The sequence below is a fragment of the Bison bison genome, unplaced genomic scaffold, assembly GCF_000754665.1.
Source record: "Bison bison bison isolate TAMUID 2011002044 unplaced genomic scaffold, Bison_UMD1.0 scf7180017864492, whole genome shotgun sequence".
Taxonomy (NCBI): Eukaryota; Metazoa; Chordata; class Mammalia; order Artiodactyla; family Bovidae; genus Bison; species Bison bison.
The window spans coordinates 703,062-708,336 of NW_011495051.1; the positions used below are offsets into that span (position 1 = coordinate 703,062).

Below are 5,275 nucleotides of genomic sequence, written 5' to 3' on the forward strand. Positions count from 1 at the left end.
TGAAAAACATAGTGTAAAACACTATAAATCAAGTATACTACAATTTTTAAAAATCTGAACTAGAAACCACACACATGAAAAAAGAAGTGGAAGACATGCATACTGATAACTACAAAGCACTACTGAGGGAAAGTAAAAAAGACCTAAATAAATAGAAAAACACCCCCATGTTATTGAACTGGAAGACTATATTGCCAAATGGCAGTACTATCCCAACAATTTATAGGCTCAGTGAAATCTCTATCAAAATTCCAACTCCCTTGTTCATATAAATGAAAAAAACCTATCCTGAAGTTCCTGTGGAAATGCAAGAGACCCAGAATAGCCAAAAATCCTGGAAAGGAAAAATAAAGTTGAAGTACACATTCATTGATTTCAAAACTTACACTAAGGAAAGAACAATCTTTTCAACAAATGGTGCTGGGACAAATGGATATCTAAGTGCATGAGAATTAAGTTGAACCCATAGCTCACACCACATGCAAAAATTAACTCGGAAAGTTCCCCAGTGGTTAAGATTCCTGGCTTTCACTGCTGTGGCCTAGGTTCAATCCCTGGTAGACGAATTGAGATCCCACAAGCTGCATGGCACAGCCAAAAAAAAAAGTTGACTCAAAATGTATCAAACTTAAATACAACAGCCAGAATTATAAAACTCTTAAGAGAAAATACAGGTATAATTTTTGTGACCTTGGATCAAGCAATGGTTTCTTAGGTGTGACATATAAAGTATAAGTAACCAAAGGGAAAAGAGCCGATTAACTGGACTTGGTTAAATTTAAAAACTTTTGTGCATCAAAGGACACCATCAAGGAAAGTCACAGAATGGGAGAAATATTTTCAAGTTATGTATCTGATAAAGTTCTAGTATCCTGGATATAAAAAAGAATACATGAAACTCAATAAAAAGACAACCTAATTTTAAAATGGACAATGGATTTCATTATATCTCCAATGAAGATAAAGAACTGCCCAATAGTATAAAACAGTCTTTTTGGACTCTGTTGGAGAGAGAGAGGGTGGAATGATTTGGGAGAATGGCATTGAAACATGTATAATATCATATAAGAAATGAATCACCAGTCCAGCTTCGGTGCAGGATACAGGATGCTTGGGGCTGGTGCACTGGGGTGACCCAGAGGGATGGTATGGGGAGGGAGGAGGGAGGGGGTTCAGGATGGGAAACACGTGTACACCCATGGCAGATTCATGTTGATGTATGGCAAAAGCAATACAATATTGTAAAGTAATTAGCCTCCAATTAAAATAAATAAATTTAAATTAAAAAAAAATTTTTAAAAAGAACTGGCCAATAAAAACATTAAAAGATGATCAATATCATTAGGCATTATGCAATGCAAATATAAGCCAAAAGAAGATAACATATCACTCACCATAGGATGGCTATAAAAATAAAAAGCAGAAAAAAATAATAAGTGTTGACAAGGGTGTGAAGAAATGGTAACAGTCATACATTGATGGTGGGAAAGTAAAACAGTGCTGTCACTGTAGGAAGCAGTGTAACAGTTTCTATAAAAGTTAAACACAGAGTTACCATTTGACCCAGTAATTCTACTCCTAGGATAACAAAGAGATTATTTAAAATATCTGTTCACATGAAAATTTGTACAAATCTTCTTAGTAGCATAATTCACAATAGCCAAAAAGTCAAATCTCAAATGCTCATCAACTGATGGATAAACAAAATGTGGCATATCCATACAATGGCATATTATTTAGCTCTAAAAAAGTATTGAAATACATGCTACAACATGGATGAACCTTGAAAATACTAAGTGAAAGAAAACAGACACAAAAGCCTGCATGTTATATGATTTTCTTTGTATGAAATGTTCAGAATAAATAAATCCACACAGGCAGAAAACAGATTAATGCTTGCCAGGGACTGAGAAGGGAAAAAGAAGGGGAGAATGTGTACTGTTAAAAGGACACAGGATTAGTTTTGGGGGTGATGGAAACATCCTGGAATTATATTAATAATTGTTACATCACCATGTTGTGCAATACACTAAAAATCATTGAATTATATACTTAAAAGGGTGAAATTTATGGTATATAAATTACATCTCAATAAAAATTTTTAAGAGGATAGATCTACCCCATTTACGAACATGGTAGAAAGGTCTCAGCCTTGTAAAACTAGGTACATATACCTCAGGATCTACTTGCATTTCTTCTGGTCACTACACCAATAACTGGAATCAAGTTACAGCATAACCTAACTAAAGAAGTAGTGTGCCTAATAAGGGGAAAACACACTGTATACTGAAGAAGCTACAGAACCGAATCAACATATTCCATCAGGATCTAATTATTGGGTCTGGATTCTAAGGGATGTTGGTGGGAGGTGGGGATGGGGCCTGTCACATGTAAAACTGGCACAGGTCTGTGTTTATTTTTACCATGCATCACATCTCTTCTCGCACAATGTGAAGCACTCACAGCTGTAATCATTTGGATGATTTCCAAAACACCACATTTTAGCACCATTTCTAATAGCAATATATTTTCAGTTTGCACCCACATTTTGAGCTAACTCATTCACGACTGGAAGACTATACTGCTAACACGGCAATACCACCCAAATAATCTACCGGTTCAGTACAATTCCTATAAAAATCCCAACTCCCTTGTTCACATGAATGGAAAAGTCTACCATAAAGTTCCTGTTGCTGGGCCGGCCCCATCTTATGACATGGTAGATATGACAGACAAGAACCCAATAGGCAGCTTTGTTGCATAATCACTTCATATTTCAAGCTTAAACACTCAATTTCTACCACAAATACTCCATTTCTAACCTTCCTACTACAGTACCCACTTAAAGTTAGCCAACTTTCTGTTTTAGCTGTGAACAGGCAGAAGCAGATTACGGGATAAGCTGCTCTGGACCAACTACTGGATATTTAAAGACTTCACAAATGTGGTAGGATCCTGAATTTTCACAATCTTTAATAGTTATGATCAAATGGCCAACTGGTCCTATCACAGTCTACCACCCAAAAAAATAGTAGCCTGACACAGTAGAGATCTCTTAAAGATTCCAGTAAGGTGTAAGCTTGAACATTCTAATTATATTCTGCAAAGACAAGGTCATCTTTCAGGCTGCATTCTATACCACCAAATCAATAACTATAATATGAAGAATACATGGGTCTGGGAACACTGGGATGAAAACTGGAATGGCTCCACTTCATGCCACTCAGAGTGATTCACCTGGAGAATTTCTGTTTCCTATCTCTACAATTGTTAGGCTCTACTGATCTAGAGCTACCACTACCAAATAAGGTAGAAATTAGCCATGTATATCTGTTCAAATTTTAAAATCTAATTAAATTAAAAATTAAGTTCTTTAGTTGCACTAGTCATATTTCAAGTGCTCAACAGCCACATGAGACAGTGGCTACCATAATAAATAGCACAAACACTATACATTTCCATTACTGTAGAATGTTCTATTGGACAGCACTACTCTACAGGACCTGATCACCAGAATAGAAAGCTTCTACCAGGGGATACAGAAAACCCTAATGAAATTTAAGCTATGGCTATGACACTGTCCCTTTAAGCACTTCATGCCAAGAGACCAGGAAGAAATGAAAGGAGTCACTTTTCTGACAGGGTCACTGACCCTGATCATCAAGAGGAAATAGTGCTGGGACTTCCCTGGCAGTCCAGTGGTTAAGACTCTGCACTTATTCAGGGGATATGGATTCTATCCCTGGTTGGGGCACTAAGAGTCCACATGGGGTGTGGTGTAGCCTAAACATTTTTTTTTTTTAAAGAAGGTAAGTGTTGCTGTTACAGAATGGAAATAAGGAAAAATATGGTGCTCAGGTGATCCACTGGAGGGTTTCTTGGACTTGTCAAATTTTAATAGTAAAGGGACAAGTGTATCATTCATGCCCTCAAAACATAATGGTAAACAAGGCTCAGACATCTCAGGATGAGGGTTTGGGTCAGACTAACTGGTGTGCCACCCATTACAGCAGAGGTACAAGCCTGACACAGGAATGAAGAGTACCTTCATATTTCCTGTGTAGTAACATGACAATGACTCAAGGTCTAAATGAGCATGCTCCCAATGCTTTGTTACTATTTAAGTCTCTGGAAAACTGAACAACTGCCATTATCTAAGGGCTGGGAGACCAGGATTGTCTGAAAATGTCAGAAAATGGTGGCTGAAATTGGAAGAGCTACTTTCAAAATATTTCTTTGTGCTAAGTTTTTCTCTGTCTCAGACCTTTGCACTTGTTACACTCATCTTTCAGATCATTCACACAGCTGGCTCATTATTACCCTGATGTAATTTCCTTAAAAGAGATTTTCTCTAATCAACAAAATCTTCCAACATAGATTATTTTTCTTAATACCACTATAATTAATTCCTTTATAAGACTTCTAAAATATGTATTCATCTTATTAATAGATTTTTAATTTTTCATATTTATTGTTAAACTACACCACTGGAATTTAATCTTCACAAGCGTGGACACTTTGGTGATTCTATTCACTGCAACATTCTCAGCACCTAATAATAATCAATGCCTAGTACACTGTAGGTTCCAATGTGTGTATGTTAAGTCGCTTCAGTCATTTCTGACTCTTTGTGACCCTATGGACCGTTAGCCCGACAGACTCCTCTGTCCATAGGATTTTCCAGGCAAGAATACTGACGTGGGTTGCCATGCCCTCCTCAAGGGGATCTTCCTGACCCAGAGATCGAACCCATATCTCCTGTGGCTCCTGCATTGCAGGCAGATTCTTTACCACTGAGCCACCAGGGGAGCTCGCAGGTGCTAATACATATTTTCTTTCTTTTTTGCCAATAAATATTTTCTAATTGACTGTTGCAGAGGCTAACAAAAGTGGATTAGAAATTGGGACAGGTTATTTCAATACCTTTAACTAACCAATAAATCAATGGGGACAAAAAAACCTAAAGGTAACAACTTGCCAATTATACGCAGCTAGTTTCTAGCAGATTCAGCATCAGAACTTTTCAAGATTGCCGGGAGAAATATCAATAACCTGATGACACCACCCTTATGGCAGAAAGTGAAGAGGAACTGGAAAGCGTCTTGATGAAAGTGAAAGAGAAGAGTGAAAAAATTGGCTTAAAGTTCAACATTCAGAAAACTAAGATCATGGCATCTGGTCCCATCACTTCATAGGAAATAGATGGGGAAACAGTGGAAACAATGTCAGACTTTATTTTGGGGGGCTCCAAAATCACTGCAGATGGTGACTGCAG

General features: G+C 37.3%; 1 pseudogene; it reads right to left on the reverse strand.

Moving 5' to 3' along the window:
* Positions 1-2,848: 2,848 nt before the first annotated feature.
* LOC104979869 overlaps positions 2,849-5,275 on the reverse strand; it is a 74,100-nt pseudogene continuing 71,673 nt past the window's right edge.